Source organism: Canis lupus, chromosome 2 (assembly GCF_003254725.2).
Source record: "Canis lupus dingo isolate Sandy chromosome 2, ASM325472v2, whole genome shotgun sequence".
Lineage (NCBI taxonomy): Eukaryota > Metazoa > Chordata > Mammalia > Carnivora > Canidae > Canis > Canis lupus.
Genome location: NC_064244.1, coordinates 42,269,975 through 42,284,229, shown reverse-complemented (window position 1 = coordinate 42,284,229; position 14,255 = coordinate 42,269,975). Strand labels below are relative to the sequence as shown.

The window sequence follows — 14,255 nt, the reverse complement described above, 5'->3', positions numbered from 1 at the left end:
ATCTCAAGCAAAGGCATGCTGTTTTGGGAAGTGCCGAGGTGATTTTCATGTGAAGCCAGGTAACAACTAGTGATTGAAGACAAAAAAGTTTTCAGATTGAATGACCAGGAGAGACTATTAAAAATTGAAGATTTCTGAACTCCATCCTAGAGTTTCTGATTAGTAAGTATGAATGGGGCGCAGGAAAATGCATTTTAACGAGTGTCTAAGAGAACTCTAATAATAGGAGTGACCATTTTGCCACCAAAGTGGCATCCCCTTTTCTGCCAGGACCCATGTAGCTCTTGTGTGATAGAGACTATCTTTTCCCTCTGCCCTATCCAGCGTTTCTTTGTTGTTTTAAGAGTTCCTTTACTTACCCTAAGAAGAAAAACTATATTAAAGGCCCTTGGGAACCTTATCCAGAGAAGGTGGCTGGGTAGCAGACAGGAAGTACTCCTCCAGAAAGTAGGATCATTGTCAATTAGATAATTCATCTCAGGTCCTTAGAAATAGGTGTAGTGGTGGCAGAAGACCTGAACCGGTTATGCAGCCAGAAGCAAGGAGGCAGCTGGAGATGGAGATTATATGAGCAGACCCTGCCTTACTCAGCTCTGTTAAGGCTTCTCAAGTCTGATATACCAGTTCCCTCTGTGGCAGTATGTCCCAGTATCTGTCCCCTAAGCATTACTCTCTTCATGTGTATCCACTCATTTTCTATCAAGTATTATTTTATTTTTGATATGAATTCTGAGGGCAGCACCTTTACCTGAAAAGGTTAGCTTTAATGCTGATAATGTTGTGCATTGTGGAAAAAAATCTTTCAAATCACATTGTTCCCAAATGCAGCTTTCTCTTATCTAGCAAGATAGCTTCACATTTGTTTTCTAAATACTTACTGTTTTTGTAGTTGTATTATTGTATTTAAACCCTAGTTCTACCATAAGTTGAGTATCATTGTGTAAATCATCTAACCTCCCTGAGACTATTTCTTCAAGTAGGAATAGTTCTACTTACTTCAAGTGCTGGTGTGAAAATAGAGATAATGTACCTAAAACACATAACCTGTTACCCCAGTAAGTTGTGGATATTATTATTACTGTAGATAATTTTATCTGGGAATGAGATCCAGTAAGATAAACTAGAGGAAGATTTAGATCCTGGAGCAATTTTTGAAGTGGTTGAGGTGAAGGGAGATCTTTCTTTCATGTTAATTTTCGAAAGGCTGCGTATACAATCAGAAATTTTATCTGAAACTTGAAAACAAGTGAAAGAGAATACCAGGGATTCTTTCAGAGTTGGGCTTGGCTTTCTATTATTTGGGCTGTTTTACAACTTTAGAGAAGGAGATGCTAACTAGTAGGCTTTTATCTGCTAGAGATACAAATAATTTCTAATAGAACAAATAACCTAAAATCTTACAGTTAATGGCTCTGTTGGACATTGACCAGTTTTTTTTTAATCTATCCAGCAATCTTATCCTAACATTACTTATAAATACATAGCTTCTCAAATGTTCTTTGAGTGATATTAATTTGCTGAAATATTTGACACACATTAATTTTGTATTTGCCTGAGACTCATGATTTTGCCTTTTTGAAAATTACTGTTTTGAAAGTGTCTGTTTATATGCAGTTTGTGCAAAGCTTGACCTCTTGGGAATATGAGTTGAAGAAGGGGTTTTATCTGGGGTTTTATGTTACAGGTCTGTTTTTCCTATTGGAGCATGCACAGGCAAAGAAGAAAAGGAGATCCATTAGAGATAAGAGTATTTGTGCATTGATTGTAGTTATAATTTTATTTCTCATTCTCTTTGACTTCTGGAGTACTTTATTCCTGTTTCAACAATACTGTGTATATCATAGCTAGATATATATGTGTCTGCTTCCTCCACTAAATGGTGAATTCTTTGAGAAAAGTGATTGTGTCACATGCATCTTTGTATTCCCAGGGCATAGAACAGAATTTGGCATTAAGAAGCAAATAAACATCTAATTTAAATGAACAAAGCTCTCTAGGTCCTTGCTACTCTAAATGTTGTTGTAGACCAGGAAACTGGGCATCAGCTGTGAGTAGTCATAATGCAGAATCTCAAGTTCCCTTCCAGACCCAATGAATAAGAATCAATATTTCAATACAATCTCTAGGTGATTAGGTGCATTGTTCCAGGCTATTGTCAGTTTTAGAGCAGTGGCTCTGCTATTAATGATGAATGAGATTCAGGTGAAGGAAGTTGAGGTAACTGCCCCCAATTTCCAGCAGTTTGGTAATGGAACCAAAATTGAAATCACTGCCTCAAGAGTATTATTCTTGATATTAAAGTGGGCCAGATTGTGCTCTCACAGTAGGATTCCAGTTGGATCAATAAAATGTATGGCTTTTGTATGGCAGAGCCATTAAGCTTGGTTTGGCAGGAAGCGTATTGCATTCTTTGAGAAAAAATACTAGCGAAGACCTTTTTGCCCTTCTCAGTTCTAGCTTTGGGTGCTCAAGCCTTTATTTGAAAGGAGGGTCTGGCTCAATTTCTGTTGGCTATAAGCCCAAAGCAACTAGAAGCTCAGGTTATCCTTTTGTGGAATGATGCTTAATCGCACAAATTAAATCTCTGCTTGTCACATTCAGAGCTTAAATTGTCAGGGATATCTGTCCAGTATCCTTAATAAGAGAGCCAAAGACAAAGGAAGAAAGACAAACTTTTGGGAGAGTCTTAGGTACAAATCTTTAAAAAGAGAGATAGTTGTTGCTTGGCTGAAATATACGATATCTTGCAGATAACAATCTAGACTTAAAGAGCAGGGATCTTCCAAAATATTTGCAAAGAGATTTAACTTCAATTTCCTATCAGAAACTAATGATTTTTCTTTTTGTCTGAGCCATGCTCCAATTGTTCCCGATAAGTCCACAAGCCTAACTGTAAAAGAATGAGGATTTTATTTACTCTTCAGACAAAGAAATTAAATAATTCAGCAACTTGATAGAATCAGCAGAGCAGAGTCTCGTAGCTAGAGGAAGCCCTCTGGATCATCTCATCCAGGGTCTGCAGTCCAAATGCTTTCAAGAGCTGGGCAAGTGAAGCAAATGTGAAAAGGCAGTCAGCTGGACCATGTTAGGGGTGGTTAAGCTGTGGGAACTGGAAAGTGCATACTTAGAAAAGTCACTCACATTTCTAAAATAATGTTGGCCAAATTAAACACATCTGTGAACCTAAGTCAGTCTACTTATTTATATTTCAGAAACCTGATATCCAGAAAAGCTAAATTTTCTGCCTAAGATCACATAACTATAACTTAAGCATTGAAACAAATACTTCGACTGTGATGGACCCTCATGTTTACCCATGGAGGGACTTTTAAATTATATTTGTATACACAACTCTCTTTGCATGTATATTAAACCAAAGAGGCTCAATTCTAATAATTGGTTATTTGGAAAATACTTAGTTGCTAACAACAGGCAGAAAGCAATAGCTCTAAACCACATGAGGTACCAGAGTGAGAGTAAAACAAACTAAACCAGCAGTCTTTTCTATTCTTCTGGCACGTGTTTTTACAAGGCTATAAATAATTGTATTTACACATCCGGGATATTTTGAAATAGTAATAAAAATCTATAAGGTTTAAGAAAAAGATTGATGGACTTCTAATTTAATTGGCCAATTATTTAGAAAAAGATTGCAAATTCTTCTGAGGAGGTGACAGTCACTGGCTGGAGCTTGGTCAGCTTGATCTGCCCTAATCAAAGCCAGAGTGTATTACCAGACCTGCCTCAAACCTGAGTCTAGAGAATGTACAAGGATCACTTTCTAGCTTCCTGGCCAGTTATGTCTAGAGGCCCTCCTGGAGCCAGCTTTCTCAGACACATGACTGTTCTTCTGAGAGGCAGCAACAAAGCCTATCAGAGTGAACCCTTTGGAGTTGGCCTCACACAGTACCACATTCATTCACCACATTCATTCCATAGACACAAGAGTTCTCTGTTTTAGCATTGCTATGTGTGTATACAATATAACCATATTGTGTGTATATTGTATGCCACATTCCCTGTGGCTGGTACTTTCTGTGCATTTTTTTTTTCATTTAATCCTCACCACAAATAAAATAGTAGTGCAATTGACATCCCCATTTTACAGATGAGGACAATGAAGTTTGAAGAGTTCAAGTAATTTATGTGTTCAATTTGGAATTTGAACCCAGACTTGTTTCCCTCCACAGCCCAGGCTTTTAGGCATTGTGTTATCTGGTCTGGACCAAGCACCCAAAGACGAACTTGCCTTCCATGGTTTCTGTTTTTCTTTTTGCTTGCTTCTATGCTTTCTATGTGGCCTTTACTCATGTATAAATCAGAACAGCAGTCTTCAGCCAGGGCTTTGAGTTCCAAATGTGGAGGCGGCCTTGGTTCTGATTATGGAGAGGTTAGGTATATTTATCTACCAAGGACCTAATGTTTTTTTAAAAATAAGAATTTTTGGAGCTCCACTGGGGGAGCCAGTAGAAATAGGTGTTTTTGCAGGACTGGTGTCCAAAAAGCAAATTTTCAAGAAGCAAATCCCATTGTTCTACTGACTTCTGTTATAAAATCAGAAGCACATTCCCACAGGCTGGAACGGAAAAGGCCAGTTCTTGATTCATTGGGTTGAAAACATTTGGCAAGAACTGTCGAGACCTGGCCTGGGGAGGGCATAGCTCAGAAAGTTACACAGTCCTCTCTTGACCTTGGAATCTGTATTGTAAGGTGAGCCCCCCCTTCCTTCTCTTTCCTTTTCCATTGCCTTTCATCAAATTTGTAAGGGTCTCTGATGATAGTAGCTCTTGGCACTGATTCCTATGATTTCATTTATACTAGAGCAAGGACTGCAATATTACACCTAAATGTGGGTATAATTGTCCAATGCAAGTATATTTTATTGGGAAAAGTTTAGATTCCATACTGAATGCCTTGTTTTATGAATTCTGTAATCTTAGACACCTATATATCAAATTGGCCTAAAATATATCTTTGAAACAGGTGGAGAATTTTTAATAATGAGTTAGAATTTTTCATTTCATTAATTGCATTCAAATGCCATTTTCCTTAATGCAAGTTTTTTGGGATTAACTCTAAGCATGTTTTAGGGTCCCACAATTCAATAATAATGTCAATAGCAAACATCCAAAGATTTGGGATTTCTTTTCCTTAGTCTGTCACATCCTCATAATTTCATTTAAACACTCCCACTCTCTCCTCCATTTCACCTCGCAGGACAGACAATTATGTATTTTTTTAAAGGTAGGAGGTAGAGATTTTGTCCTTGCCTGTTCTGCCTATAGTACCAGTCATTATAATGGAGGAACTATAAAGGGCTGAATCTCTCTGTTGTGCCAGCGGTCTATAGCATAAAATTGAGAGGAATGCTGTATGGTGTACAAGGCACAAAGCTGAAAGACCAAGCTTTGAGTCCTGCCTCTCACCACTTAGTCGTCTCTGGGCGTTAGTGTCCCCATCTGGAAAGTTAGGATGGTAGTGCCGGCTTAGAGGGTGACTGTGTACATTAGAAACTGTTGGCACACAGCAGCTCTTCGTGATTACTAATTTTTTTTAGATGTTAAGCAGATAATAGGGATAATTCTCAAAGTTGAGGTTAAGGCAAAACATGAGGAGACATATTAGTGAGTATATTTGAGCCCCTCGGGGCATTTTTGTACCCTTTCTCTCTGATTATTGTCATGTTTCTAGGGGAAAGTGGGCCTGGTTCCTTTTTTCTATTTCACCCTACTCATGAGAGATTCATGCGGTGAGCTGGCTGAAGGCCTTATATGATGGCGAAATAAAAAGGCTGAAGGGAATTTCCTTTAAATGGTGATGCATTATCAAATGCCAGAAGAAATATGTTCACACTCTCTAGTGCACACACATAGACTCTCACAGCAATGCACATGACTTAGGATCATTTTAACATTCAATATACTTGTTAAAAGCAGAAGGAAGTTTTTGTTCCTGTTGCCAGGCTCTGAAGAGTCAGCATTCTGACCCCTGAACCCCCTCATAAGTGCTTGATTCTGAGGACCACAGGAAGCTGTGGATTTGGCCAGATGCAAGAGAAAGCCCTTCACATGCCAGAGCAGGAGCCATCCAGGGCTGCTGAGCATGGCCTTGCCTCATCTCAGAGTTGGCATGACCTCTTATAGGGAGGACAAGTGGTAGTTACCAACACAGAGTGGGTGGGGTGTTGTAACCCAATGCCAGGAGTTTCTAAAACCCAAACAGTTGTCAAATAAGAATGACAAGCACCACAAAATGCAGCTGCCTCACCTTCCACCCACATCTAGCATTGGTACCATGTCACAGCAGAGCTCCTTGGCAGAAGCAGCCAGAAGCTTCTCTTTGCCTTGGGCACTTCAGGCAGCAGAACACTGTTTTTCTTTCTCTCTTTTAGTGACTGGATGCTCCTCTGGGTGAACCACAACAACAGACGGAGCTGAGTAAAACAAACTAAAATTAGGATAGACATCTTTACAGCTGAAGGCAATATAACCACAGTCCATGGAGGAAATGGGATAAAGAAGGAAATTTCTTTCCTGGTTTCTGTTGCATCTCCCCCAAAAAAGGACTGATGCTATTTGGTTTATGTATTGGTGAATACACATCTAATTAACCCCTACTGTGCCTTTTTAGTCTCACAATCATAGTGATTTGAAAGATAAATTATACTTTATTTATGGACATAAAGCATGGAATTTATCTTTTGCTGGTTGGTGGGGGGATAGAAATAAGGTGAAAGTAGGCAGAATTTGGGACTAGGAGGTAAGACAATTTATTAGGTGAATAGTAACCAAATCAAAATCATACCCAAAGGGTGCAATAAGTTCCTTTATAATGGTGTTATCGTATGCCTCCAAGCAGGGGCTGGTGTGATAGTGGAGATGGTGGATCCTCAGGAGGGGGATCCAGCTGGTCATTGGGCAAATGGCAGAATTGTGCTTTCAGGGGATCCCCTGAGTTTGGAGCAGGACATTAGCCAGTGGCTGGGGCTTGAGGGAAAAGGATCTCCTTTGGAATGAAGAATATTGACAGGAATGAGGCTGGGGTCAGAGCAAAGGACCAAGGCACACTTCAGGTATGTAAAATAGGCAAGCATAACTTGTAGGAAAAGACTGTAGTTTAATGAACATGGGCATCCAGAGGGCTTAGTCCAAGGGGAGCCTGCTGTGTTCATGTCAGGTACTTACCTATGTTACTACATTTAATATTCACAGTAGTCTTAGGAAATGGGTTTTACATCCATAAAAGAGGCAAGGCAGCCAAGGCTCAGAATTTAAATGATCTACCCAAGATTGTAGAGCCAGGAAGTGGTAGAGCCAGGATATAGTCCTGATCAATCTACATCAAAGTCTGTGTTCTTTTCTCTATACCTTGCTGCTCAAAAGGTAAGCAGTTGTTCAGGCCAGTAAGTTGGGGAAGGGCATAGTTGCAAAGTAACCAGAGATCAAGGTGTTTTTTGGATGGCGCAAGTCATTGGATATGTCTATGATAGAAGAAGCATGTGGGAGAGTGCTATGAGATTAGACTGGAAGGGCAAGCAGAGGTAGGACATTAAGGGCCTTGGAAACTGCATTAAAGAGTTTGGACTCTAACCGGTAGGCAATGGGAAGAAGTAGAAGAGTGATAGCACCCAAAATGTATTTTTAGGAGGATCATTTTGGCAGCAGCATAGTGGCTAGATTCTCAAGGAGTAATAGAAGTGGGGGGGAACAGGAGACCCCTTAAGAGGCTAGTCTAGAAAATAAGTCTTTCAAAATGTAAGGGCAGGAGCATATCAGTCCCCTGCCTTAAGTCATTAGATTCCCTACTACCTTCTGGAATGAGTAAGAAGCTCTTTGAGAAATACTTTTCATGATTGTCCTTGCTACCTTTCCAGCCATCTCCGCACTCCATGCTTCCAGCTCACTCAGTTCATATTATTTCTTGAATATTTGCTGTTTCCTTTGCTATAGTAGGCTTCCTCAAGCTTGAAAAACTTATTCTCAAGCTTTAATTTCTAGTTCATATGCGATCCCAAATGGGAAGTCTTCCCATGTTACCTTGCAGAGCTTGATTTTCCCTCCTTACACCACTTCTTAAACATGAATTTGGTAAAATGGACTTCATCTAGTTTTATAATGTTCCCCTCTTGTATGTTTCTTAACTCTCTCTCTCTCTTTTTTAAAGATTTTATTTTTTTATATGAAAGAGAGATTGAGCATGAATGGGGGTGGGGCAGACAGGGAGGGATAAGCAGACTCTCTGCTGAATGGGAGAGCCCAAGCAGGGGTCCATTCCAGGACTCTGAGATCATGACCTGAGCTAAACTCAGATGTTTAACTGACAGAGTCACCAAGGCACCTTGTTTCTGAGCTTCTTGAAGGTGGTTATTATGTCTAGTTCATCTTTGGTTCCCATCATTTTGCTTGATACATATAAAACATCATTCATAACCAGCATCCTCCTGCCAACATTTATAGAACTGGGGGAGAAGGTATAATCAGAGGCCTCAAGCTCATAGCTCCCTCAGCCTAGAACCACAGGAATTTTTCACATATGTGTACGTGGATAATCCAGCCCCTGTAGACAACCTCCACCTCTTTCCCTACTCCACTAGAGGCAGGTATATCTTGGCCATCTTCAGGCTTTAAGATGTGTACTCCAGTGATGCAGTATACTCTTGGGAGGGTGGATCTATGGAATAATCCTTCGTAAGTTGGCTTGGGTCATTTGGATAGGGAATCTACAGGCCTGGGTACAGAAACTTGGCCTAGAATTAGGGTTTGTGGGCCCATGGCAGCAATGTCTCCTTAGCCCTGGGTACTTCTTGACATGGGATTAGGGATGTGACCAGAGAAAGGACAAAGCAGAGGCCTTTGAAATGTGTAGTCTAGGTGATTCAGCTTCCAGGTAGGTACTATTCATCATTCTGTGAAATATATGAGATAGTAAAAGTATGAAATAAAATAGTAAAATAGGAAAAGTAGGGATATTTTTAAGAATTCACTATTTACAAAAAAGAAACCACTGATGAGCAATGGGCAGTATGGGTTAGAAAGAAGAGTAGAGGATCATCATAGGCTCTGTTGGTGGGAAGAATGGTGTTGTGGTATCAGCTCAGAAAGAAGGAACTTCTGTGAGAGGGAATCAGTGTTAGATAAGGCAATAAATAAATGGGGAAACACTCAATAGTTAGAAATATAGGGTTCAGAGCCCAAGACAGAAGTAGAGTTTGGGAATATGGATTTGGGAGTCATCAGCACATAGGTGGTAGATGGAACTGTAGATATGGCCAACTTGCCCTAAGAGTGTAGACTGAAAAGAGGCTTCACTCACTGACAAAGGCCCATGAAGAAGACTGAAAAGGAATAGCCAAAGAGAGACATGGAAGTCCAGGGCAAAGAGAATCATGAATGCTATTGTAGCCAGGCAACAGTTTCAAAGGAGGATGGAGAAAGTCACACTGCCAACAGCCAAGTCAAGTATGGGAAGGCTAAAGAGTGACCATGGGGTTTTAAAAAATAGGATGTCACTGGTGACCTCAGTAAAAATATATTTTAGAGAAGAAATGATGGATGAAGGCACACTGTGTTATACTTAGAAAGCAAAGTGGAGGCAATGTCAATTTAGTTCTACAAGAAATTTGGATGTAGGAAAAAAACAGCCCTAACTTGAGGATGACACAGAATTTAGGAATGCTTAATATGTTTTTTGGCTGAGTTTCTTTTAAACATGGGAGAGCATAGAATATGCTGAGGAGGAAAGAGAAATGAGAATGGAAGTTCAAAGATGTGAGAAACAGAGGGGAACTCAGTGAAAGAAGTCCCTGTGCAGATGGGGTTCCCTGGGAAGTAGACAGACTAGAGGTTTATTAGGCAATGCTCTTGGAACTGGTACCTATGTAAGGAAGGGGAGGAAGGAGGCAGGGGTGGAGGGAGAAGTTGGCTGTCATGCACCAGCACTGAAGGCCTCAGCTGAGCTCATGGGGCACTCTAAAGCCAGGCAGCTGCTTCAGAGTTTTCCAGAGTCAAAGCAAAGGGGAGTAGGCTTTTATGCTCGATATCCAGCTATTATTAGATGCATGATTCCCTGTCCGATGGGGGAAAACTAAAGCTATATTTTTCATGCTTTTGGTTTCAAGATTGTCCAACAATTTAAGAAATTTTTTTGAAGTTTCATCAAAAAGTTAAAATCTTCTTTTTGTATCAGCAAAGATTTGATCTATCATCTTTCACTAGGTGTCATGGTTGTTGGAGCCATAGGTCAAACTCTGCATCTAGATTGAGCTGCTCTTCTCAGTGACAGTGTTACTGCCCAAGCCCGAATGTGCAACAAGGAGCAATGTGCATTACTTCCTTTTCAGAAGGAAAGGAAGAGCAGAGGAAACATTTAGTTGTCCTCATAGTATCTCCTCCAAGTCCTCCTAACTTCCTTGTCTCCACTTACTTATCCCAGCTACCTGGGCTTCTGTCCTCTGCCTCCTATCACCCACTCAATTACCCAGAACAAAAGGGCCCTATTTACCCCCTGGAACTGCTGTTCTAGAACTCCAGCCGCTTTCCTTCTCCCCTCAGCTCACCTTCAGAGCCTCTGAGTGGAGGTGAGAGAAACCTGAGCTGCTGCCAGCCGTCACTTCAAGTCAGAATGGCTCAGCGTAGTGAGAATCCAGCTTTAACTGGAGCTGTGTGAGGAACAGAACAATGTTCATTTTGCCTTCGGGGCAAATGTAATTAAGAGCCTATTGAATTTCTGTTTCAGACTTCATTTTAAGAGGTTTAAAATTTGTCAAACTGAGTATGCTGCCGGCTTGTATATGGAATTTAAAAAAGGTCACTGTGGACTGTTATTGTTTAATCACAGATTTTTGGGGTTCTACCAATTTTGTTAGTTTTAGATCATTAAGTAGGCCTCTGGTACCACATACATAGGAGGCGAAGTGCTCCCCCTGCCCCACCCCCCAATAATTAAAATGGCAAGCAAGCCAGATAGTGAATGACTTATTTACTTTGGGCAATTTTCCAAAATCAAAAGTAAAAACTGCTGAGATGCCAAACATTAAATGTCATCATCTTTATAAGCAACTTCCCATACAGATGATGATTCTGCATGCAGGAGCATGTTTGTATCATACGTGCTATTACTGGCATGACCTTTTTTTGACAGCTTCATGAAATGGGTCTCTTTTTCCTTCCTCATGACCAATGCCCTGATTCTTCTTCCATCTAAGAGAAACCCACCTCATGCCCCAGTATATACTGAAAAAAGAGTATGGAAAATTAGCTCTAATGGATTACTGATCAGGATTTGGAAATCAAAGGGTGAAACTTAATCTTGGTGATCTCTGGCTTGTTCTTGATTTTAAAACAATGTCTCCTTAGAGAGCCAAGTTCCCCAGAGTGGTTGAGGACTTGAAGTTTTCTCTCTACCTTAGATTTTCCTAGAGTCACATATTAACAGGACTTCAAAGCTCTTCTTTTAACAGGTGAATTATAATAGTTATAAGGTGGAAAGAGTCTGCGGAACGAAATAAGTCAAGAATCTAGAGGTTAGGTGGACAGATAACAAATTTAATAGTTAATGTGGTTTGGAACAAACTAGTTTTTGAACATGTGCTCTTATCTACAAATATTTTTTTCTTGGAATAATTGTGATTTTTAAAGTAAAAACTTGGCTACCCTTTTTCTCTTCCTCCCCCACACCTCTCTTTCCTCATTTCTCTGTATAAGTTCATCTGTGGTAAATAAGATATAAAATAAAATGGAATCTGAGAAGAGGATGGTTCCCTTTTTAATTTGCCCATTTGGCTGAGCTTGAAATTAATGTGTATTTTATCAAGGGCATAAACACAGCCAGCAGCTTCTCCATGGCAGCCTACTTCTGGAGAAGTGGGGATAGAGTCTCTGAAGCATAAGCCCTGGAGGCTGGAGGAGGTGGCAAAGGGCTCCATCTCATTGGAGTGCAGGCCTCTGAGTAAACCACTTCCAGAAAGGGGATGATCTCTCGGTATCTTACAGGTTGCTGGAGCCAGGAACAAGTGGGTGAGGAGGCCTGGCTCTGCCTTGAACAGCTTCAGTAATTACTTAATTATACCCCTGCTTATACTGCTCTGCCCATGAATCTAGTCTGCTTTGAAGGACCCAGTACAGAGGCATTTGTGGCTGAGCTTTTAGAACACTGCTTCAGCCACAGATAGGGAAGAAGGGGAATCTGGACACAAGGGCCATGCATCTAGCTGTGGGACATGCAGTAGGTTGTGGACCCATTTTGGGCCTTAGGTTTCCTCTCAGTGAAACAAGCTGGTGCAAGGACTAAGTGGGATAACACTTCACTCAAATGTTTGAGGAAGTGCCAATCTTTTTTTTTTTTTTTTTTTTTAAGATTTTATTTATTTATTCATGAGATTGAGAGAGAGAGAGAGTCTGAGACACAGGCAGAGGAAGAAGCAGGCCCCATGCGGGGAGTCTGACATGGGACTCGATCCCAGGTCTCCAGGATCAGGCCCTGGGCTGAAGGCAGGCGCTAAACCGCTGAGCCACCAGGGCTGCCCAGAAGAGCCACTCTTAATGTTGTACCTCTTCCACTATCATTCTGACCTCCACAATGATCCTGGGCCTTGTAGAACCTTGGAGACATAAGAATATTTCAGGGACCACAGAGGAAGTCATCACTATGGCAACACAGACCTCAGATCTTACAGTCTGTAAGACTGTCTTACTCTATGTTCTTTTGCATACAAGAACTTACAACCAAGCTGTTAAAAACCCCATCTACAGAAGCATATCAGAACCAAAGTAACCACATGAGGGTTGGGAAATGCAGTTTTCCTATAATACTGAATTTTTCAGAATCATTTTAGAACTTTTCTCTGGGGATAGTCTCTAGAGTCAATTTACCAGACACCTAACGACATTAATTATACCTTATTTTTAGCTCAAAACATTATGACCTGGGGATCCCTGGGTGGCTCAGTGGTTCAGCGCCTGACTTTGGCCCAGGGCGTGATCCTGGAGTACCAGGATAGAGTCCCACATCAGGCTCCCAGCATGGAGCCTGCTTCTCCCTCTGCCTGTATCTCTGTCCTGCCCCCACCCCCCATGTCTGTCATGAATAAATAAATAAAATCTTAAAAAAAAAAACAAAACAAAACATTATGACCTATTTGGGCTATTCACCTTAGCAATAAATGACTTTTGAAAATTTCTGATAACCTTCTGATAATCTTTTTCAAAAGAAGATTTCCCAGTGCTGAGGAAATTCAAAACAAGTTCATTGATCTCTGAAAGAAAGTCTCAAAGAGGAATTCTGAATATTTTGAGTAATAGTGGTGGTTTCCCAGGAGAGGGAAAATATGCATTGTAGGGGTTTGGGGGCCAGGAGACCTGAGTTTGAATCTCAACTCTCCACTTCTTAGTGCTTGGATATCTTACCTAACCTGTCTGACCATCAGTCAGTAATAGTGCTGAGATTGAAAGTTAAGGTAAGGACTCAACAAAACCATGTTTATGTACACATGCATACATATACACAATAACTTTTCCTCTTTTTTATTGATACTTTGTATATAACCACATTCATTTTGGTGTGTGAACATAATAGTAATATTAGCTAATGATGTAAAATAACAGCTCTATGCTGGATCCTGTTCTAAGTGCTTTATGTATATTAATTTATTTAACCCTCACAGCAACCCTCTATGTTAGGTTTATGATTATCCTATTTTATAGATGTGGAAACTGGGGTAATGAAAGGTAAAATAATGTGTCTAAGGTCATAGGGCAAGCACATTACAGAATTAGGATTTCCACATCTGGGAATCTACATTCAGGGTCTCTATTCTGAGCATACTCTTATATTGCACTTGTTAGAATATTAGTTATTACTCTATCATCATGTTTTCTCAGGGATGAGTGGATGGAAGAGAGAATGTGTGTGATGTGGAAAGGAGGGAATCCAAGCAGGTGAAGTAGAATCCCAGACTACAGGACAGCTCCTCTTGCTCCACCATACCCTCTAACATGAGGAAAGAAGAACTTTTCTTCAAGAACCTTCATGGGTGCAAGCAAAGACAAGAGCCAGAGCAAAAGGCCTTCGACTGTTCATCACCTGCAGCTTTAACTGCAAGCACTCCCAAACAGAGAACGTAAATGGTATTTGAACTAACCTAGTTGTAGGTAGAGGGATCACTGGTGTTTTCAGTTTGTTGTAATTTTGTACTAGTTGTCTCACATTACCCCATTTTACTGATGTTGATAGGGAAGAAGAGTGACTTACCAAATGTC

At 40.5% G+C, this 14,255-nt stretch overlaps 1 protein-coding gene across 1 annotated transcript in view; it reads left to right on the top strand.

Moving 5' to 3' along the window:
• Positions 1-14,255, top strand: part of ANKRD55 (ankyrin repeat domain 55) — a 568,067-nt gene that overhangs the window by 236,388 nt on the left and 317,424 nt on the right. The window contains exon 8 of the mRNA XM_049102766.1: positions 13,878-14,123. The gene's annotated coding sequence lies outside the window, so the exon portion shown is untranslated. The remainder of the gene's footprint in view (positions 1-13,877; positions 14,124-14,255) is intronic.